The 24,179-nt window shown below is 46.0% G+C and overlaps 1 pseudogene across 1 annotated transcript in view; it reads left to right on the top strand.

The window, feature by feature from the left end:
• The window catches only part of LOC311116143 (maltase-glucoamylase-like), a 61,009-nt pseudogene that overhangs the window by 31,878 nt on the left and 4,952 nt on the right, over positions 1-24,179 (top strand). The window contains exons 11-13 of the transcript in view: positions 21,631-21,728; positions 22,446-22,547; positions 23,239-23,266. The product of the transcript in view is annotated as a maltase-glucoamylase-like (transcript). The remainder of the gene's footprint in view (positions 1-21,630; positions 21,729-22,445; positions 22,548-23,238; positions 23,267-24,179) is intronic.

Genomic DNA, 24,179 nt, shown 5'->3' with positions numbered 1-24,179 from the left:
CGGCAGGAACACAGAACCCAACAGTTGGAGGCTGTTGTGGTGGTGGGAGTAAGAAGCCAGTACATAGTAGCAGTAGCATCAATGCAGAGCAAGAAGCCAGTACATAGTAGCAGTAGCATTAATGCAGAGCAAGAAGCCAGTACATAGTAGCAGTAGCATCAATGCAGAGCAAGAAGCCAGAACATAGTAGCAGTAGCATCAATGCACAGCAAAAAGCCAGTACATAGTAGCAGTAGCATAGTAGCGGTAGCATCAATGCAGAGCAAGAAGCCAGTACATAGTAGCAGTAGCAGTAGCAGGATGAGAGAGCAGACCCGGTAAGCTTAAATAGACCACCAAACAAGGTGGTCTATTGTTACTAGCCTCTAATTGATGGCATCTCAGCTGATGCATCAGCCTGAGGCGGGGCACTTGGGTTTCCTTTCTGAACTGGCTCCGCTTAATTTTCAGAATGAAAACACCTACCAGATGAGTTAAATGACTTCTATTCGCGCTGCGAGGCATGCAACACTGAAGCATGCATGAGAGCACCAGCTGTTCCGGATGACTGCGTGATCACTCTCTCTGTAGCCGATGAGAGCAAGACCTTTAAACAGGTCAACATTCACAAGGCCGCGGGGCCAGACAGATTATCAGGACGTGTACTCAGAGCATGCGCTGACCAACTGGCAAGTGTCTTCACTGACATTTTCAACCTGTCCCTGAACGAGTCTGTAATACCTACATGTTTCAAGCAGACCACCATAGTCCCTGTGCCCAAGAATGCCAAGGTAACCTGCCTAAATGACTAACAACCCGTAGCACTGATGTCTGTAGTCATGAAGTGCTTTGAAATGCTGGTCATGGCGCACATGAACACAATCATCCCAGAAACATTTTACATTTACATTTTTTACATTTTAGTCATTTAGCAGACGCTCTTATCCAGAGCGACTTACAGTTAGTGAATATATATTTTTTTTTATACTGGCCCCCCGTGGGAATCAAACCCACAACCCTGGCGTTGCAAACGCCATGCTCTATCAACTGAGCTACATCCCTGCCGGCCATTCCCTCCCCTACCCTGGACGACGCTGGGCCAATTGTGCGCCACCCATGAGTCTCCCGGTCGCGGCCGGCTGCGACAGAGCCTGGATTCGAACCAGGATCTCTAGTGGCACAGTTAGCACTGCGATAAAGTGCTAGACCCACTCCAATTTGCATACCGCCCCAACAGATCCACAGATGACGCAATCTCTATTGCACTCCACACTGCCTTTTTCCCACCTGGACAAAAGGAACACCTATGTGAGAATGCTGTTCATTGACTACAGCTCAGGATTCAACACCATAGTGCCCTCAAAGCTCATCACCAAGCTAAGGAACCTGCGACTAAACACCTCCCTCTGCAACTGGATCCTGGACTTCCTGACGGGATGCCCCCAGGTGGTAAGGGTAGGCAACAACACATCTGCCACGCTGATCCTCAACACAGGGGCCCCTCAAGGGTGTGTGCTTAGTCCCCTCCTATACTCTCTGTTCACCCACGACTGCGTGGCCAAGCATGACTCCAACACCATCATTAAGTTTGCTGACGGCACAACGGTGGTAGGCCTGATCACTGACAACCATGAGACAGCCTATAGGGAGGAGATCAGAGAACTGGCAGTGTGGTGCCAGAACAATACCCTCTCCCTCAACGTGATCAAGACAGAGGAGCTGATGGTGGACTACAGGAAAAGGATGGACGAGCACACCCCCATTCACATCGACGGGGCTGTATTAGAGCAGGTTGAGAGCTTCAAGTTCCTTGGTGTCCACATCACCAACGAACTATCATGGTCCAAACACACCAAGACAGTCGTGAAGAGGACACAACAACACCTATTCTCCCCCAGGAGACTGAAAAGATTTGGCATGGGTCCTCAGATCCTCAAAATAATCTACAGTTGCACCATCGAGAGCATCCTGACTGGTTCCATCACCGCCTGGTATGGCAACTGCTCGGCATCCGATGGCAAGGTACCCTCGCTTGAGGCAAGATGAGCTCCATTTTGGCACGTGTGAACTATCTGCCCATCTTGCCAACGTAGCAGTGTGAACTCAGCCACCCTAGAGACATATCGCCGGGTGCTCTCACTGAACTATATGAGTAGCCTGATCATCTGTGGGTCTACATTAAATATCTACTATCTAACAAGCAACCTAAGCAATATGCACCAAGCCAACCAGCTGTAGCTAATATGCAATGGACTTTATTACGATAATCACCAAAGCAATGCTATTGACTGTGGGCTGAACGCAGACATAGCCAGCTATATAAGGCATGGAACTCACAGATGAACTCATTACTTTTGGGCATCCAAAATCCCCTTGGCGTGTAGCCCTTTCCTGCAGTCAAATGACCTGGTGGCCTCATGGGTGGAATGTTATTCATATTTTTCATAATTAACAAAAAAAATGTTAGAAACCGTTGTAAATCCTATGTCCCCTGTAACTCAGTTGGTATAGCATGTTTCTTGCAATGCCAGGGTTGTGGGTTCGTTTCCCACAGGGGGCCAGTATGAAAAATGTATGCACTCACTAACTGTAAATCGCTCTGGATAAGAGCATCTGCTAAATGACTAAAATGTAATGTCAAACTGTTTTGTTATGTTTCAGTCTTCTGTGATGTATATAAAGTATAATATTGGGATGCAAACTCAGAATGTAATACATTGAAAGTCTATATCTGACATGGTACAGCTGTCTTCTTTTTTTAAAGCCCATAACCATGTGTGTGAGGTGTATATTTTTGCTTCAAAGTAGATTTGTTTAAGACTACCAAGAAACACTCTGTGTGACCCTGATTTAGCCCACTGCAGTAAAAGGTTAATCTAATATAGCGTTCGTAGGAAGCGGAGGACCAACCCCCCGTGATCTCAGTGTGGATGCAGGGACAGATAGAAAGGCCGTTGAAATGAATGGGCTGTGTATAGCTCAGGAGATAGCCAGCAGCGTTGGCAGAGGAGATGGAGCAGTGATGAAAAACAGTATCTTGTCATTGGTTTGCCAGCATCAGTGATGAATAATGGATCGCCTGGCGTGGCCAGTGGTCGCCATTGCAGGTAGTGTAACATGGAAGAGAGGTAATAAACCAGTGTTAGTTTTAGCAGTGACACCTTTTCCCTTCCTACTAGTTTAGAATTCTTTACCAACATGGTGAACATGTGAGTTCCCATAATTACATTAGAAAATCGTGAGATCATGCAATGATTAAAGATAAATGAATACGAAGTATTTTCCCCCAACCGTAAAACCCCTACTAAGCCATAAGATGACTGCCTCTAATAAAATATATTTGTACGAGCCAAAATACAGTTTCCTTAACATGAATCAATTTTTTTGCATAGAGTGAGAGTGATAGGTCATCTTTGTCTTTGCCTGAAGATGCTCTTTTGAATCCCATTGAGGCAGAAAGAGCTGTCATCTTGGTGTATGAGGATATTCTACCGATGCAACATAGCTAATGGACCATGGGCTGACAGAATCATGATCATATAGCAATACTGCAAGAACTCATGTAGGTTTCACAATCTCAGAATTAATACATTGTAACATGGTAGCAGCAGAGGACCAGTGTGAAGCTGGGATCAGCTGAAAAGCAGTAGCATCGCTGATAAAAAAAAAAAAATGGCCGCCAATAGCTCAGAGCTAGCCCTCAGCGCTGACAAGGAACCAGAGCCATGATGAGTTTAAGTGTCTTGTCATTGGTTGCTACGGAAGAGCTTTATGTAAACCAAACACCGTTGCCTTAACGTGAACTCACACTTGTGCTACTGAGAGAGGAGAGATACTCTTTAATATGCATGTTTGTTGCTTCTCCATAGGCCATGGACAGTAGGCGGACAGATGGATTCTTGAGCAGACTGCACTCTGAAGGGTCTGACACCCAATACGAACTGAATCCCTGTTATCGGAGCATGATAAGGCTCCATTTGCCTGACTGAAATTGGAATAGAAAAGGCATACATGGTTACATAACAGCAGACATTGTACAGAGACAAGACCAGACAGCAGACTGCTACATGGCGCCACAACTCAGCCATGATATACCATCACATAGCATAAAACAGTACTACTAGCAAACACCCAAAATCGCAACTAAACGTTAGCTACGTAACCACCTTATCTAAATAGCCTGATGTCCTACTGAAATTGCTCAGCGGTAGCTGATGCATCTGCAGCAAGCACAGCGTGCACAGCAGCGGTGGTCGGTGCCATTTAAGATGAGAGAGGACGATAATTGTTTTTAATGAGAATGGCCTTCTTTCTATTACAGCACATTGGATGACTGTCATTCATGTTCCATTCACCCAGTTCAATGTAGCATGGATAAGTTTAGGCTACTACATGATATTCTAATGTTCCCTGTACTCATCATGAGGTTGCTACAACCTAGTCTATAAATGAACGTTTACAACATACAGGAGGTGCACAGGTCGAGAGAATTTTGAGTAATGTAGGTGACAGACATTGACACATTCAATACCGCCTTGCACAGTCTTGCCTGCATCTAGATGATCTAGGGTGTAATCATTAGCCCAAGAGTTGCAAATGTGAGTTTCTATTCGACAAATTCAGGTATGTTTATCCCCATTTCATTCAGTTTTTCTTCCGTTTAAGAAACGTTTTTCAACAGAATCGGCGGAATGAATACACCCCTGATCACACACAAACAAAGTTCACTTTCATAGCAGCCACATAAAAACAGCATGATCACTTTGCTCGTTGTATATATAATTCCTTCTCGCAACTATCTGTGCACTGTCACGGTTTCGGCCGAGGCTGCCTCTCTTCCTTGCTCGGGCAGACTTCGGCGGTCGTCGTCTCCGGAGTACTAGCTGCCACCGTTGTATGTTTCGATGTTCGTTTGGTTTTGTCTTGATGTTGTACACCTGTTATCGCTTAGCGTTCATTATTGTCCTATAAGTTCTCGTTGTGTTTGTCATGTGTTGTGTGTGATTGAACTTGCTGTCGTGTACGTCTGTGCTTCGTTCTCTCCTCTGTGTTGGAGAGGTTCTCGCACGTGTTTGTGCGTTATTGTTCTTTTGTTTGATTTTACACCTGTGTGCGTAATCGCTCGTATCCAAGCTCTTTTGACTCGTTTTGAGTTTTGGTTCACTAAAGTCTATTGGACTAAGTTCCTGCGTCCTGCGCTTGATTCCTGCACCACACCTTCACAGCACACCTTCTGACAGAATCACACACCGAAGATGGAATCAGCAGGAGCCGCAGCAGCACCTGAGTCTCTGGAGGAGCGGGTCCGCGAGCAGAACGACCAGATCCTTCGTATCGGGACCGCCCTTCAGGACGTGATCAACACGCTTCAACGCTGGGAGACCAGAGGGACACCCACACCTCCACCTTCCGTGCCATCACCATCGGCCAGTCAGCCCATACAAGCTCCGGAACCCAGGGGAATTCGGCTCTCGCTCCCGAGGGCATATGATGGGAACGCTGCCGGGTGTCAGGGCTTCCTTCTACAGGTAGAGCTATACCTGGCCACCGTACATCCGGCGCCCTCGGGACACGAGAGCGTGTCCGCCCTCATCTCCTGTCTCACCGGCAAGGCGTTGGAATGGGCCAACGCCGAGTGGAGGAGAATAGACGCCTCCACTATCACCTACTCAGAGTTCTCCCGCCGCTTCAGGGCTGTGTTTGACCATCCACCTGAGGGGAAAGCGGCGGGGGAGCGTCTATTCTACCTCCGGCAGGGGAGGAGGAGCGCCCAGGAGTTCGCTTTAGAATTCCGAACTCTAGCGGCGGATGCAGGGTGGAATGAGCGGGCCCTCATCGATCACTACCGCTGTGGTCTACAAGAGGACTTCCGTCGGGAGCTGGCCTGCAGGGATACCAGCCTCACCTTCGATCAGTTAGTGGACATGTCCATCAGGCTGGACACCCTGCTGGCTACCCGCGGATGTTCCGAGGGGGGTCCGTCCATTCCATCCTCCAGCACCTCCGAGCCGAGACCTATGGAGTTCGGGGGTGCTGGCGCTAGAGAGAGGAGGGGTCGGAGCACGAGGGGGGCCGTCCCCTGCACCAACTGTGGCCGTGGAGGACACACCGCGGCTAGGTGCTGGGGAGGGTCTCCTAGGGGAGAAGACGACGGGCTCCGCACTGGGGAGTCCTTCCAGGTGAGTAGGCGCCCCACTTACCCAGAGCTCTCTGTTGCGCACTTCTGTATACCTGTGCGATTTCCACAGGTTGCACCTCATTCCCAGCATAAGGCGCTAGTAGATTCAGGCATGGCTGGGAATTTTGTTGATAGTAAATTTTGTTTAGAATTAGGGATTCCCCTTCTTCCTGTTGACGTCCCATTCCCCGTTCATGCCCTAGATAGCCGTCCGTTGGGATCGGGCTTGATCAGGGAAGTCACAGCACCACTTAGGATGTGTACGCAGGGGGGTCATGAGGAGATTATCCAGCTATATCTGATCGACTCTCCTGCGTATCCGGTGGTGCTGGGAATGCCCTGGTTGAGTATCCATAATCCATCTATTTCGTGGCAGGAGAGGGCTCTGATGGAGTGGTCTGCCCAGTGTGGGGGGCGATGTTTAGGTGTTTCCGTGGGGGCTACCTCGGTGGAGAGTCCAAACCAGGTGCCCGCATTGCACATTCCCCCCGAGTATGAGGATTTGGCTATTGTGTTCAGTAAGTCGAGGGCGACGCAGTTACCTCCTCATAGGCAGGGAGATTGTGCGATAGACCTCCAGGCAGGAGCTGCACTCCCACGGAGCCATGTGTATCCTCTGTCTCAAGATGAGAAGAGAGCTATGGAGACTTACATAGACGAATCTCTGAGACAAGGATACATACGGCCATCCACTTCCCCTGCGTCCTCGAGTTTCTTTTTTGTGAAGAAGAAGGATGGAGGGTTACGCCCGTGCATTGATTACCGTAGTCTCAACCAGATCACGGTGAAGTACAGTTATCCACTTCCTCTGATTGCGACCATGACGGAGTCATTGCACGGGGCGCGTTTTTTCACAAAATTAGATCTCAGGAGCGCTTACAACTTGGAACGCATTAGAGAGGGCGATGAATGGAAGACAGCGTTTAGTACCACCTCGGGTCATTACGAGTATCTTGTCTTACCATACGGGTTGATGAACTCTCCTTCATTTTTCCAATCATTCGTGGATGAGATCTTCAGGGACATGCAGGGGCAGGGGGTGGTCGTGTACATAGATGACATTCTTGTGTACTCGTCTACCCGAGTCGAGCATGTGGCCCTGGTGCGCCGAGTGTTGAGGAGGCTGTTGGAGCATGACCTGTATTGTAAGGCAGAGAAATGTCTGTTTTTCCAGGAGTCGATCTCCTTTTTGGGATTCAGTTGGGATCAGTTGTCTGCGACAGGGGTGAAGATGGAAGTTGACCGGGTGTCAGCCGTGCGTAATTGGCAGACTCCACCCACTGTTAAAGAGGTGCAGCAGTTTTTGAGGTTTGCAAATTACTACCGGAGGTTTATCCGGGGTTTTGGACAGGTGGCAGCTCCCATAACGTCTCTTTTAAGGGGGGTCCGGTGCGTTTGCAGTGGTCAGCCGAGGCGGACAGGGCTTTTGGGAGACTGAAGGACCTGTTTACTTCGGCTCCGGTGCTGGCGCATCCGGATCCCGCTTTACCATTTCAGGTAGAGGTGGAAACGTCTGAGGCCGGTATTGGAGCCGTGCTTTCACAACGGTCCGGCACGCCACCTAAACTCCGCCCCTGTGCCTTTTATTCCAAAAAGCTCAGTCCGGCGGAGCGAAATTATGACGTAGGGGACAGGGAGCTGTTAGCTGTGGTACAGGCCCTAAAGGTGTGGAGGCATTGGCTTGAGGGGGCTCAACACCCTTTTCTCATTTTGACTGACCACCGTAACCTGGAGTACATCCGGGCAGCTAGGAGACTGAACCCTCGCCAGGCGCGGTGGAACATGTTTTTGGCCCGGTTCGTATTTAAGATCACGTACATCCCTGGGTCACAGAACGGTAAGGCAGACGCACTGTCTCGGCGGTATGACACGGAGGAGAGGTCCGTGGAGCCCACTCCCATACTGCCGGAGTCTTGTCTGGTGGCACCGGTAGTGTGGGAGGTCGATGCTGAAATCGAGCGGGCGTTGCGCACCAACCCTAGTCCTCATCAATGCCCGGAGGGTCGGACGTACGTCCCGCTCGAGGTTCGGGATCGATTGATATATTGGGCTCACACGTCACCCTCCTCTGGACATCCTGGTATTGGCCGGACAGTGCACTGCCTTAGTGCTAAGTACTGGTGGCCCACGTTAGCCAGGGATGTGAGGGTTTATGTCTCCTCCTGCTCGGTGCGCCCAGTGTAAGGCGCCTAGACATCTGCCTAGGGGTAAGTTACAACCCCTGCCCATTCCACAACGACCATGGTCTCACCTCTCGGTGGACTTCGCCACTGACCTTCCCCCCTCGCAGGGGAATACTACTATACTGGTCGTTGTGGACCGGTTCTCTAAGGCCTGTCGTTTGCTCCCTATGCCGGGCCTTCCTACTGCCCTACAGACCGCCGAAGCTCTATTCACCCACGTTTTCCGGCACTACGGGGTACCCGAGGATATTGTGTCTGATCGAGGTCCCCAGTTCACCTCCAGAGTCTGGAGAGCATTTATGGAGCGTTTGGGGGTCTCGGTGAGCCTTACCTCGGGTTACCATCCAGAGAGTAATGGGCAGGTGGAACGTGTGAACCAGGATGTGGGTAGGTTTCTTAGATCATACTGCCAGGGCCGGCCGGAGGAGTGGACACGGTATATTCCCTGGGCAGAAATGGCTCAGAATTCCCTACGCCACTCCTCAACTAACCTAACCCCTTTCCAATGTGTGTTAGGTTACCAGCCGGTTCTGGCACCATGGCAGCAGAGCCAGATCGAGGCTCCTGCGGTGGATGAGTGGGTGCGGTGCTCAGAGGAGACGTGGAACGCTGCACACGTCCACCTGCAGCGGGCCCTCCGTCGTCAGAAGGCGAGCGCCGATCTCCACTGCAGTGAGGGGCCGGTGTACGCACCTGGTGATCGAGTCTGGCTCTCTACCAGAAACCTACCCCTCCGCCTGCCCTGCCGGAAGCTGGGTCGGCGGTTTGTGGGGCCGTTTAAAGTCCTGAGAAGATTGAACGAGGTGTGTTACAGATTACAACTGCCTAGTGACTATCGTATTAACCCCTCGTTCCATGTGTCTCTTCTCAGGCCGGTGGTAGCTGGTCCACTGCAGGAAGATGAGATCAGAGAGACTCCTTCGCCCCCATTGGACATCGAGGGGGCACCGGCGTACACCGTGCGGTCCATCTTGGATTTGAGACGTCGGATGGGGGGTCTCCAATATCTCGTGAAGTGGGAGGGGTACGGCCCGGAGGAACGGTGCTGGGTGCCGAGGAGAGACATTTTGGACACGTCTCTCCTGACAGAATTCCACCGTAGTCACCCGACACGCCCTGCTCCGCGTCCTCCTGGTCGTCCCCGAGGCCGGGGTCGGCGCATGGCTGGAGCCGCGCGTCAAGGGGGGGGTACTGTCACGGTTTCGGCCGAGGCTGCCTCTCTTCCTTGCTCGGGCAGGCTTCGGCGGTCATTGTCTCCGGAGTACTAGCTGCCACCGTTGTATGTTTCGATGTTCGTTTGGTTTTGTCTTGATGTTGTACACCTGTTATCGTTTAGCGTTAATTATTGTCCTATAAGTTCTCGTTTTGTTTGTCATGTGTTGTGTGTGATTGAACTTGCTGTCGTGTACGTCTGTGCTTCGTTCTCTCCTCTGTGTTGGAGAGGTTCTAGCACGTGTTTGTGCGTTATTGTTATTTTGTTTGATTTTACGCCTGTGTGCGTAATCGCTCGTATCCAAGCTCTTTTGACTCGTTTTGAGTTTTGGTTCACTAAAGTCTATTGGACTAAGTTCCTGCGTCCTGCGCTTGATTCCTGCACCACACCTTCACAGCACACCTTCTGACATGCACTCTCCTCCTCTCACCTTTTCCTTTTGCTTGTGGACTTCAGTGCACAACACATCAGCTGTATGTCACCAGGCAAAACATTTTTTTACAAGCCAAACCTTCATATCATGACCGCTAACCGCTACACACAGACTACATCGATGTCACCATGATAACGTCATAGTCAACATAGCTACTAGAACTAACACGTTAGTAAGTTTAGCAGTTACAACGGCGGGCCCTGGTGGCAATAATTGTATAAAACCAAAAGTTTATCTTGATTTGGAAGAGTTCCAGTGTTGGATAGCCATAGCCGGCTCGCTAACATAGCATCCCTCTTTTTTTCAGTAGGCTAAACTAGGTAGCTGCATTTGCTAGCTAAGTGAAAGTGAAAGATAAAAAAAAATACAACCAAATCTTGTTCAAAACTGTTCAACTATTGTGTTTCTCTCTCTTTGAGTCAAATACTCACCATATGTTATGCACTGCAGTGCTAGCTAGCTGTAGCTTATGTTTTCAGTAATAGATTCATTATCTGATCCTTTGATTGGGTGTACAACATATCAGTTCATGCTGCAAGAGCTCTGATAGGTTGGAGGACGTCCTCCGGAAGTTGTCATCATTACTTAGTAAGTCTATGGAAGGGGGTGAGAACCATGAGCCTCCTAGGTTCTGTATTGAAGTCACTGTACCCAGAGGAAGAAATAAGCTAGCTGTCCTCCTGCTACACAATGGTCCTACCCTACAGAGTGCCACTGAGGCTACTGTAGACAGTGTGTTTTAATAAAATATTTGGTGACGTAAATATATTTTGTATAGTTTTATCTAAAAAGGATAACTTTTTTAATGTTACACTATTTACATTTTTATGAAATTCACTGATGAGGATGGTCCTCCCCTTCCTCCTCTGAGGAGCCTTCACTGGTGCACAGTCAGAGTGACCTGATAGTCAAAACCTAGACCTACAAATAGTTTACCTGAGCTGAAGGCTAATGTCTGACCGCATATGCCAGTAAGCCGTGAGAGAAGAGTAAATGATGGCGAGAGAAATAGACCCCATAGAGTACTAGAATAAGCTTGAATATAAGAGTTTCTGAATTATGCTTTAACAGACCTTCCCATAAGAGGAAATGAAAACTTGATTACCAACACTGATCGCCATGTGGGTGTTTAACAAGCCCACCACATGCTAGATAATGCTAGTATCAACAGCCCATCCAACATGGGTGAAACTGTAGCAAGCCTCGATTAGTCATCAGACAGCTATACAGTGTCAGCTTCCACACTAAGGTTATAACTTAAAATCTGAGGAAGAAAGGTTAGGGTTAGGCAGAAGTATCAATTTAAAATGAGGCTGTACTGTAAATATAGGCTTAGTGATGGAAAAACCCAGTATTGTTTAGCTGACAACAGACTAACACCATTCGAGTAGCACAATACAGTTCATTTGGAAACTATTCAGACCCCTTCCTTTTTTCCCACATTTAGTTACGTTACAGCCTAAAATTGATTGAATAAAAAATTTTCCCGCATCAATCTACACACAATACCCCATAATGACGAAGTGAAAACAGGTTTTTAGACATTTTTGTAAATGTATTAAAAATAAAAAACAGAAATACCTTTTCTCATACAGTTGAAGTCGGAAAGATTATATACACCTTAGCCAAATACATTTAAACTCAGTTTTTCACAATTACTGACACTTAATCCTAGTAAAAATTCCCTGTCTTAGGTCAGTTAGGATCACCACTTTATTTTAAGAATGTGAAATGTCAGAATAATAGTAGAGAGAATGATTTGTTAAAGCTTTTATTTCTTTCATCACATTCCCAGTGGGTCAGAAGTTTACATACACTCAATTTGTATTTGGTAGCATTGCCTTTAAATTGTTTAACTTGGGTCAAACGTTTCGGGTAGCCTTCCACAAGCTTCCCACAATAAGTTGGGTGGATTTTGGTCCATTCCTCCTGACAGAGCTGGTGTAACTGAGTCAGGTTTGTAGGCCTCCTTGCTCGCACACGCTTTTTCAGTTCTGCCCACAAATGTTCTATAGGATTGAGGTCAGGGCTTTGTGATGGCCACTCCAATACCTTGACTTTGTTGTCCTTATGCCATTTTCCCAGAGCTTTGGAAGTATGCTTGGGGTCATTGTCCATTTGGAAGACCCATTTGCGACCAAGCTTTAACTTCCTGACTGATGTCTTGAGATGTTGCTTCAATATATCCACATACATTTCCTTCCTCATGATGCCATCTATTTTGTAATGTGCACCAGTCCCTCCTGCAGCAAAGCACCCCCACAGCATGATGCTGCCACCCCCGTGCTTCATGGTTGGGATGGTGTTCTTTGGCTTGCAAGCCAACCCCTTTTTCCTCTAAACATAACGATGGTCATTATGGCCAAACAGTTCTATATTTGTTTCATCAAACCAGATGACATTTCTCCAAAAAGTACGATATTTGTCCTCATGTGCAGTTGCAAACCGTAGTCTGGCTTTTTTATGGCGGTTTTGGAGCGGTGGCTTCTTCCTTGCTGAGCGGCCTTTCAGGTTATATCGATATAGGGCTCGTTTTACTGTGGATATAGATACTTCTGTACCTGTTTCCTCCAGCATCTTTACAAGGTCATTTGCTGTTGTTCTGGGATTGATTTTCACTTTCCGCACCAATGTACGTTCATCTCTAGGAGACAGAACGCGTCTCCTTCCTGAGCGGTATGACGGCTGCGTGGTCCCATGGTGTTTATACTTGCGTAGTATTGTTTGTACAGATGAACGTGGCACCTTCAGGTGTTTGGAAATTCAAATAAAATCAAATCAAATCAAATTTTATTGGTCACATGCGCCGAATACAACAGGTGCAGACATTACAGTGAAATGCTTACTTACAGCCCTTAACCAACAGTGCATTTATTTTAAACAAAAAAAGTAAGAATAAAACAACAACAAAAAAAAGTGTTGAGAAAAAAAGAGCAGAAGTAAAATAAAGTGACAGTAGGGAGGCTATATATACAGGGGGGTACCGTTGCAGAGTCAATGTGCGGGGGCACCGGCTAGTTGAGGTAGTTGAGGTAATATGTACATGTGGGTAGAGTTAAAGTGACTATGCATAAATACTTAACAGAGTAGCAGCAGCGTAAAAAGGATGGGGTGGGGGGGCAGTGCAAATAGTCCGGGTAGCCATGATTAGCTGTTCAGGAGTCTTATGGCTTGGGGGTAGAAGCTGTTGAGAATTCTTTTGGACCTAGACTTGGCACTCCGGTACCGCTTGCCGTGCGGTAGCAGAGAGAACAGTCTATGACTAGGGTGGCTGGAGTCTTTGACAATTTTGAGGGCCTTCCTCTGACACCGCCTGGTATAGAGGTCCTGGATGGCAGGAAGCTTTGCCCCAGTGATGTACTGGGCCGTACGCACTACCCTCTGTAGTGCCTTGCGGTCAGAGGCCAAGCAGTTGCCATACCAGGCGGTGATGCAACCAGTCAGGATGCTCTCGATGGTGCAGCTGTAGAATTTTTTGAGGATCTGAGGACCCATGCCAAATCTTTTTAGTCTCCTGAGGGGGAATAGGCTTTGTCGTGCCCTCTTCACGACTGTCTTGGTGTGTTTGGACCATGATAGTTCGTTGGTGATGTGGACACCAAGGAACTTGAAGCTCTCAACCTGTTCCACTACAGCCCCGTCGATGAGAATGGGGGCTCCCAAGGAAGAACCAGACTTGTGGAGGTCTACAACTGGCTGATTTCTTTTGATTTTCCCATGATGTCAAGCAAATAGGCACTGAGTTTGAATGTAGGCCTTGAAATACATCCACCTGTACACCTCCAATTGACTGAAATGATGTCAATTAGCCTATCAGAAGCTTCTAAAGCCATGACATCATTTTCTGGAATTTTCCAAGCTGTTTAAAGGCACAGTTAACTTAGTGTATGTAAACTTCTGACACACTGGAATTGTGATACAGTGAATTATAAGCGAAATAATCTGTCTGTAAACAATTGTTGGAAAAATTACTTGTGTCATGCACAAAGTAGATGTCCTAACTGACTTGCCAAAACTATAATTTGTTAACAAGAAATTTGTGGAGTGGTTGAAAAACAAGTTTTAATGACTCCAACCTAAGTGTATGTTCATTTCCGACTTCAAATGTAAGTATTCACAGCCTTTGCTTTGAGACTGGAAATTGAGCTCAGGTGCATCCTGTTTCCATTGATTATCCTTGAGATGTTTCTATAACTTCATTGGAGTCCACCTGTGGTAAATTCAATTGATTGGACATGATTTGGAAATGCACACACCTGTCTATATAAGGTCCCACAGTTGACAGTGCATGTCAGAGCAAAACACAAGCCATGAGCTGGAAGGAAATGTCCGTAGAGCTCCGGAACAGGATTGTGTCGAGACACACATCTGATGAAGGTTACCAAACAATGTCTGCAGCATTGAAGGTCCCCAAGAACATAATGGCCTCCATCATTCTTAAATGTAAGAAGTTTGGAACCACAAAGACTCTTCCTAGAGCTGGTCGCCCGGCCAAATTGAGCCATCGGGGGAGAAGAACCTTGGTCAGGGAGGTGACCAAGAACCCAATGGTCACTCTGACAGAGCTCCAGAGTTCCTCTGTTGAGATGGGAGAATGTTTCAGAAGGACAACCATCTCTGCAGCACTCCACCAATCAGGCATTTATGGTAGAGTGGCCATATGGAAGCCACTCCTTGGTAAAAGGCACATGACAGCCCACTTGGAGTTTGCCAAAAGGCACCTACAGGACTCTCAGACCATGAGAAACAAGATTCTCTGTTCTGATTAAACCAAGATTGAACTTTTTGGCCTGAATGCCAAGCGTCACATCTGGAGGAAACCTGGCACCATCCCTACGTGAAGCATGGTGGTGGCAGCATCATCCTGTGGGGATGTTTTTCAGCTGCAGGGACTGGGAGACTAGTCAAGATCGAGGGAAAGATGAACGGAGCAAAGTACAGAGAGATCTTTGATGAAAACATGCTCCAGAGCGCTCAGTACCTCAGACTGGGGCGAAGGTTCACCTTCCAACAGGACATCAACCCTAAGCATACAGCCAAGACAACGCAGGAGTGCTTCCCGGGACAAGTCTCTCAATGTCTTTGAGTGGTCCAGCCAGAGCCCGGACTTGAATCTGATCGAAAATCTCTGGAGAGACCTGAAAATAGCTGTGCAGCGACGCTCCACATCCAACCTGACTGAACTTGAGAGGATCTCTAGAGAAGAATGGGAGATACTCCCCAAAATACAGGTGTGCCAAGTTTGTAGCATCATACCCAAGAAGACTCAAGGCTGTAATCACTGCCAAAGGTGCTTCAACAAAGTACTGAGTAAAGGGTCTGAATACTATACTGATATTATTTTTAATACATATGCAAACATTTCTAAAAGCCTGTTTTTGCTTTATCATTATGGGGTATTGTGTGTAGATTGATGAGGGGGAAAACTATTGAATCGATTTTAGAATAAGGCTATAATGTAACAAAATGTGGAAAAAGTCAAGGGGTCTGAATATTTTCCGAATGCACTTTATATCACGCTGCTCAACTGCTGAATAGGTCATGTAGCGCCCACAGCATTTGGGCCAGCACAAAGTTGGTAGACATGAGTCACGCTCAGTGAGCTGCATCAGGGTATAAGATGCCCGCATAAGCACTATGTACAAGCATGCAAGCATGATAATGCGCATAAACTTGCTTACTGCCATCCTAAAATGATGTGCCATCATACTGCGAAGCTCCAAGCAGATGCCGCGGAAAGGATAACTAGTGTTGGCCTCTAAGTCACCACGACCTCACTGTGTGCTCTTGGCAATAGCAATAATAGCAACCACGCCATAACGGCTATGTGCAGATGATACAAAAAGTAACAGCCAATGATTGAATAAGCTTAACAGTCACCTAGGTGATGTATACAGAGCCTAACCAGCACATGCTCCCACAATTTAATATTGCATTATGCATACTGTGCATAGGAAATGAAGCAAAGAATATCAGCTAACACCTGAATGTGTGAGCATTCACCACAGCATTACGAGTTGCACCGTAACACACATACCATGACTAGAAAATATCAAAATGCAACAGAAAATGAATTAGTAACAGTACTAATACATGATGACTAAAATGAAGTGATCGCTACAATACAATAGCATATCACAGAATAATAACAGTCACTAGAATGATACTACTAGAATGCAAGATGGACTGACAGGGAGGACCACCTATGTAAAACGCATGACACATGATTGGAAAATGACTAATAAACAGAGCCTAAACCTACTGCTGCAAATAAGAATGAAGTAAATATAACTATGTTGACTGGAATCATGCCGTACAATGTATGGTAATAGTGTGACTCATGCAACAGTATGCACTGATGAGCTAGCAGATACTCTGATTTGCTCAAAGCAGAAAACCAGCAAAAGTGTAACCGCACAAGCGCACTAATCCAGACCACTCTGCAAGTTAAGTTGAAAGCGTTCTATCTTAACTGTTGTTGTGATGTGACTTTTAACATTAATCTGATGACTGTTATTTCTCTAATTAACTAGCTATGTTTAATTGATACCCAATTAAATTAATAATGTAACAATTAACTCGTTAGGATTTGGGGCACCACGAGAGCGGCTGATTAAATAGTTACCATCTCCCGAATTAAACTCTAGAATGTCTATACCTATCACATCGATAAACAGTCAACTTATTAATCATAACTTTTTATCATATCATCATTCTGAACGTCATAACCTCCTTGCACCTCCCAGCCCTACTTGTGATTCAGTACTACACAAATTGGTTTAATTATTTATTTACTAGGTAACTAAATGGTAACACAGGATAACATACACACTTAATATATTAACAACAGGTCCCTAGCAGAGTGACAACAACATGACTGCTTGTTACAAAAGAGAGAGAGGTAGAGAGACATGGACAGAGAAACTTAACGTTGGTACATTTAGAAACTACTCTCACTTATATTTCTCCTATACTTTGCACACGAACCGCCACCCACTTGGAGTAAGAATCCATGAATGTATTTACGTGAGGTGCCGCCATGTAGTTCTCTCTCTCTGAACCGGGCCGCCCTGGAAAGTGAGTCGGTCGGGCCTTCTTGTGGCTCGCTTGTAAGGCTCTGATTGTCCACATAAGGTCACAATGTACTTCTTCTTAGTTGTCAGGTCTCCAATGACTTGTCATGTAGTCCTGAACAAAACTACAGCATGGATTTTCCTTTCACTCGTTCTGGAAGATTGGTTCTTTGAAGACAGGCTAGCCAGTCCTGTTGATGGTTCCCCAGTGGGGTGACAAGAGTAGCTTACTAGGATGGTTTGGATAGAGTAGTATAATGGTCCCACTTAAATTCGCTTTTTTAGATACTTTGCCCAGAACTGCTAATCAGCCGTACCAAAGATTGTCCGGGAGGTGTTGAAATTCAGGCTTCGAACCACTTTGAACGTGACCTGCAGCTCGTCGTCCTTCTGGTCTGATATGTTCCAACCATTTTTAACGTGTAGCGGCTGCTTCACATCTTTCTGGTCTAAAGGTTAATTTCTTTACCCATCATTTTATACCGTTCGTTGAAAAGGGGTGGTTCGTCAAGCTGACACGCTGTCTGACCTCACTCAAGGGGGCGGTGACTACTCACCTGTACAAAGTTATAGAAACAATGTCCTCTTATAGTTTCTAAGATCACATCCCTCTCTTAACAAAAACACTTTCATCATTGTTCATACTTCATACACAGCGTAGAGGATGGACACTTCACACATTTAGTGTGTATACTTTTCAAGTCACAGTATTTCCATTATAACAATTTTAACGACGTCACAACATAACAACCCATATGACATTATTATTCTTTAGATCGCCTCTGACCATTCCCCACGTTCTATGTTAGAAATATTGTTCCAGTATTCACTTTAGAACATGTTAGAGTTTCGGCGGGAAAATGTCAGTGAACAAATGCACATTCCTGTGTAAATTTGGAGAGGGAGATAGCTGAAAGTTTAAATCCTTGATTTACAACAGGGTGTGAGCTCTCAACCCCCCAAAAGCTCCCTCCTCCCCCCCCCCCCCCCCTCTGTTGATGAAAGGGGATCTGGTTGAAGTCATCTGGATCCTCACAGAGGGTAAGGGAATAGAGATCCAAACCAGCCAGAATAATTGTACAGCATTTTAGGTGTGACTGCCAGCGCAAGTCACTCTAACTAGTGTAACTGGGATGACCTGTAAAATGTAGGCTATCACTGATAGTAACATCGATTGCAGCATTCTCATGAGTTGTGCGACGCGCAGTGATAACTACTATCGATAATGATGCTGCACTAAACAATTAACGTCTGCATAGAGACTGTAATACTATCGAATCACAGTGATAAGTACAGTCTCTGGCCCATGATCAGAAAACATTGCTACTCACTCACTGTATATCAACGCATAGCCTGTATTCTAGCCTAGCATAGCCTAGATACTCCTTGTATGACGGGGGATGATTCTCCATGATGGGGTGTGTGTTCACAGAGCACGCTGAATCTGACTGAAAACTGGTATTAGGAACAAACTAGTAGCTATATGATGGGCTACTCCCGAGGCTAATTCTACTTACCTAGCTAGTTTATAGCCGCTATTGACTGACCACAGTAGAGCAGCAACATGGTTGATCCTCACAATCAATGACATCCCACGCAGAGGTTCAAACATTGCGACATGAGCATATTGAACGATGTGGATGAGGTTCAAACACAGCTAGCGAGTACTTTCAAATAAAATATTATATCAGAAAACAGCAGCATAGTGAGAAACAGTTCGTTACACAGCAGCATCAATGGAGAGCAAGAAACCAGTACATAGTAGCAGTAGCATCACTGCAGAGCAAGAAGCCAGTACATAGTAGCAGTAGAATCACTGCAGAGCAAGAAGCCAGTACATAGTAGCAGTAGCATCACTGCAGAGCAAGAAGCCAGTACATAGTAGCAGTAGCATCAAGCGGCAGCAGGATGAGATGCCATCTCAGCTGATTCTTCAGTCAGAGGCCGGGCACTCGGGTTTCCTTTCTGAACTGGCTCCGCCTAATATGCTCTAAACTGCTGTAACATTTCCAAGACTGTTGTGTTTTGGGATTGGCCATATTGTGTGGAGGGATTTAGGGAGTAGTGTTTTTAAACAATGACCTCAATTGTTGTTTGTTTTGCCCTTGCTGATGTCTGATTGGTTGATTTCTGCATGGGGTGGTGAGGGTCCAATCCTACGTCCCAGACGCTGTGTGGTAAGACTACAAAATGGTGAGTTTCCTGTTTACTACCTTCTGCTTCCTGCCTAGAAAGACATAAATAAAGAGTTTACAGTTCACAAGACCTTTACAAGAAGTACACGGCTGCTGCATCATTTCCTTCAGATCCAGAGAGAGAGATAGGTCCACTTGCCAGGACCAAAAATACAAATTACATCTAGACACCGTTGCCCTAGAGCACACAAAAAACTATACATACCTCGGCCTACACATCAACGCCACAGGTAACTTCCACAAAGCTTCCCTGAGAGACAAGGCAAGAAGGGCCTTCTATGCCATCAAAAGGAACATCAAATTTGACAAACCAATTAGGATCTGGCTAAAAATACTTGAATCAGTTAGCCATCACCTACAGAGAGATGAATCTGGAGAAGAGTCCCGTAAGCAAGCTGGTCCTGGGGCTCTGTTCACAAACACCAACAGACCCCACAGAGCCCCAGGACAACAACAACAACAACATAATTAGACCCAACCAAATCATGAGAAAACAAAAAGAGAACTACTTGAGACATTGGAAAGAATTAACAAAAACACTGAGCAAACTAGACTGGTATTTGGCCCTACACAGAGAGTACACAGTGGCAGAATACCTGACCACTGTGACTGACCCAAACTTAAGGAAAGCTTTGACTATGTACAGACTCTGTGAGCATAGCCTTGCTATTGAGAAAGGTCACCGTAGGCAGACCTGGCTCTCAAGAGAAGACAGGCTATGTGCACACTGCCACAAAATGAGGTGGACACAGAGCTGCACTTCCTAACCTCCTGCCAAATATATGACCATATTAGAGACATATATTTCCCTCAGATTACACAGACCCACAAAGAATTCGAAAACAAATCCAATTTGGATAAACTCCCATATCTATTGGGTGAAATACCACAGTGTACAATCACATCAGCAAGATTTGTGACCTGTTGCCACAAGAAAAGGGCAACCAGTGAAGAACAAACACCACTGTAAATATAACCCATATTTATTTATTTTCCCTTTTGTACTTTAACTATTTGCACATCGTTACAACACTGTATATAGACATAATATGACATTTGAAATGCCTTTATTCTTTTCGAACTTGTGTGAGTGTAATATTTACTGTTCACTTTTTATTGTTTATTTCACTTTTCACTTGCTTTGACAATGTTAACATATGTTTCCTATGCCAATAAAGCCCCTTGAATTGAATTGAATTGAATTGAGATACAGAGGAAAGATGTAGAAAGACAGGCGGAGGAAACATAGAGATGGAAAATGAGACTAGAGAGTGGATATCCCATAGATTTCAGAGGTGTTGAGATCCCGTGGAACTTATTTGGGTGTCACACTGTGGTGTAAAGAACTTCTGAGCAGATGAAAGTTTAGATCGGTCGCCTCGCTGCTGGGCCTTGTCCTGGTTGGTCCCCTGGGATTAGGGGGGCGGGAGGAGGATGGGGTGCAGTCAATTAGGATAAAAAAATATACCTGACAGGAGAGGAGAGAAGTTGGAGGAGATGAGAGGAACAGTAGGAGAGATGTTGGGTGAGATCAGAGTAAAAGGGAGGAGAGAAGACAAAAATGAGAGGAGACGATAAGAGGAAAGAGGATAGGAGAGGAGGAGGGGGAAGAGTGGAGTCCTCCTTAGCCCTGACAATGACAAGGCGATAAGATTTGAAATTACTTCTAGACGCTCCAGTGAATCCCTGCTCTCTGTCTCTCTCTCTCTACCCCCACATCCCAGACCCTGCTTTCTCTATCTCTCTACCCCCACATCCCAGACCCTGCTTTCTCTCTCTCTCTACCCCCACATCCCAGACCCTGCTTTCTCTCTCTCTCTACCCCCACATCCCAGACCCTGCTTTCTCTCTCTCTCTACACCCACATCCCAGACCCTGCTTTCTCTATCTCTCTACTCCCACATCCCAGACCCTGCTTTCTCTCTCTCTCTACCCCCACATCTCAGACCCTGCTTTCTCTCTCTCTCTCTACCCCCACATCCCAGATGGAGAACAGAGAGAAAAAGAGATCTAAATTGTCCTGGGCTGGTCTGAACATTCTGTCCTTAATTGTGGTTTGGAATTTCTCTTTTTAGGGCTCTGATCTGCTGTGGTGTGTAAGTGTGCATGTGAGGTATTTTATGTGAGGTATGTTATGTGAGGTATTTTAGTGTGAGAAGGAGGAATACCTTCATGGACAGAGATGGGGGCATTAGGACAATGATCTCTCAACCTCTCACTCCATCTCTCTCTTCAATAGAGGTGCATTTACTGTATGGGTAGGAACATGTTATTCTGCCCTTTCTCTTTCCCAGCATACTTTATGTTGTGCTGTTCAACAAGTTGATTATTTTCCCATTGACCAATTAGGAAGTGTGAGTGACAGCCCGTAAGCAGCATGTTGAGATGTACCTGCCAGCAGACAAGCTTGGTTTACACATAAGGGGCGGAGCTATTTTTCCAATTCAAAGACCTGCGGTCACAACTGCTCACAGGTACACACACCCACGAATGCATGCAGAGCAGAATTAGGCTGATACCCACTAATTAACAAATCCAGAAAATAGCCGTTAAATTCTACAACCACCTAAAAAGAAGCGATTCCCAAACCTTCCATAACGAAGCCATCACCTACAGAGAGATGAACCTGGAGAAGAGTCCCCTAAGCAAGCTGGTCCTGGGGCTCTGTTCACAAACACAAACAGACCCCACAGAGCCCCAGGACAACAACAACAACACAATTAGACCCAACCAAATAATGAGAAAACAAAAAGAGAACTACTTGAGACATTGGAAAGAATTAACAAAAACACTGAGCAAACTAGAATGCTATTTGGCCCTAAACAGAGAGTACATAGTGGCAGAATACTTGAGCACTGTGACTGACCCAAATTTAAGGAAAGCTTTGACTATGTACAGACTCTGTGAGTATAGCCTTGCTATTGAGAATGGTCACCGTAGTAATAATCTCTGTTCAACAAGTTGATTACTTTCCCATTGACCAATTAGGAAGTGTTTGGTACAGCCCGTAAGCAGCAATTCAAAGACCTGCGGTCACAACTGCGTACAGGTAGACAAACCCACGAATGCTTGCGTAGTCATTCACAAACAGACACAGTATACATATTCATAAAGAACTTCAAAGGGGTTCATTTCCCTCTTTATTTTAGTTCCTTGAAAAAGTTGTGACTTTTGTGTGTGTGTTCCCTCAGTCGGCGTAACCCCATGGGTCTGATCACTGCGCTTGATGACAACAACAGAGCAGCAGGAGGGCTATTCTGGGATGACAGAGACTCTCGAGGTATTTCTACAAAGTCAGGTAGTCAGTGCGTCTACCGGCATCTTGTTCTGCCATAGAGAATCGTATCATCTACCTTGTCTCTATGATCTCACCCAGAGAAACTCTTATTTTTATTTATTTTACTAGGCAAGTCAGTTAAGAACAAATTCTTATTTACAATGATGGCCTACACCAGCCAAACCCAGACGACGCTGGGCCAATTGTGCGCCGCCCTATGGGAGTCCCAATCACGGCCGGTTGTGATACAGCCTGGAATTGAACCAGGGGGTCTGTAGTGATGCCTCAAGCACTGAGATGCAGTGCTTTAGACCACTGTGCCACATGGGGAGTCGTAAAATCTATCAGTGCTAGCCCATTCACACTGCTCAGTTTGGAGGTCAATTACTTTACTTGGTTTGGGCCAAACAATACAGCTTTGAACCACATGGTAACATTATCAACAGTATATGTGACCGACCGGCTCGATTTGGTCTTATGTAGCAAATTTGAAATTGTGTTTTTTACATTGGATAAAAGTAGAGACTCAGAGCTAGAAAATGGTATATCACAGTACAGTTGAGGAACAATGGGAAAGTAATTCTGCTTTGAAAGTTGATAAACTTGTTACCTCACTTTTGAGAAAATGGCCCTTGAATGTTTTGGTAAACCTACTGGAGAGCTCTTCTTTGTCAACACCCATTCTCCATTGTTCACACCCTCTTAAGCCTTAACCTGACCCAACTCATGGCCCAGGCAAGGAGTGCATTAATCAGAGAGGCAACAATGAGACCAAAGATAACCCTGAAGGAGCTGCAAAGCTCCACAGCGGAGATTGGAGTATCTGTCCAAAGGACCACTATAAGCCGTACACTCCATAGAGCTGGGCTTTACGGAAGAGTGGCCAGAGAAAAGACATTGCTTAAAGAAAACAATAAGCAAACACGTTTGGTGCTCGCCAAAAGCCATGTGGGAGACCCCAAACATATGGAAGAAGGTACTCTGGTCAGATGAGACAAAAATTTAGCTTTTTGGCCATCAAGGAAAATGCTATGTCTGGCGCAAATCCAACACCTCTCATCACCCCGAGAACACCATCCCCACAGTGAAGCATGGTGGTGGCAGCATCATGCTGTGGGGATGTTTTTCATCGGCAGGGACTGGGAAACTGGTCAGAATTGAAGGAATGATGGATGGCGCTAAATACAGGGAAATTCTTGAGGGAAACCTGTTTCAGTCTTCCAGAGATTTGAGACTGGGACGGAGGTTCACCTTCCAGCAGGACAATGACCCTAAGCATACTGCTAAAGCAACACTCGAGTGGTTTAAGGGGAAACATTTAAATGTTTTGGAATGGTCTAGTCAAAGCTCAGACCTCAATCCAATTGAGAATCTGTGGTATGACTTAAAGATTGCTGTACACCAGCGGAACCCATCCAACTTGAAGGAGCTGGAGCAGGTTTGCCTTGAAGAATGGGCAAAAATCGCAGTGGCTAGATGTGCCAAGCTTATAGAGACATACACAAGAGACTTGCAGCTGTAATTGCTGCAGAAGGTGGCTCTACAATCTATTGACTTTGCGGAGGGGGGGGGGGGGAGTGAATAGTTATGCACGCTCAAGTTTTCTGTTTTTTTTTATTGTTTCACAATGAAAATATTTTGAATCTTC

Source organism: Coregonus lavaretus (assembly GCF_964263955.1).
Source record: "Coregonus lavaretus genome assembly, contig: HAP1_SCAFFOLD_2963, whole genome shotgun sequence".
NCBI classification, from domain to species: Eukaryota; Metazoa; Chordata; class Actinopteri; order Salmoniformes; family Salmonidae; genus Coregonus; species Coregonus lavaretus.
The sequence above is the reverse complement of the archived record's forward strand: the minus strand, read 5'-3'. Positions and strand labels throughout refer to the sequence as shown.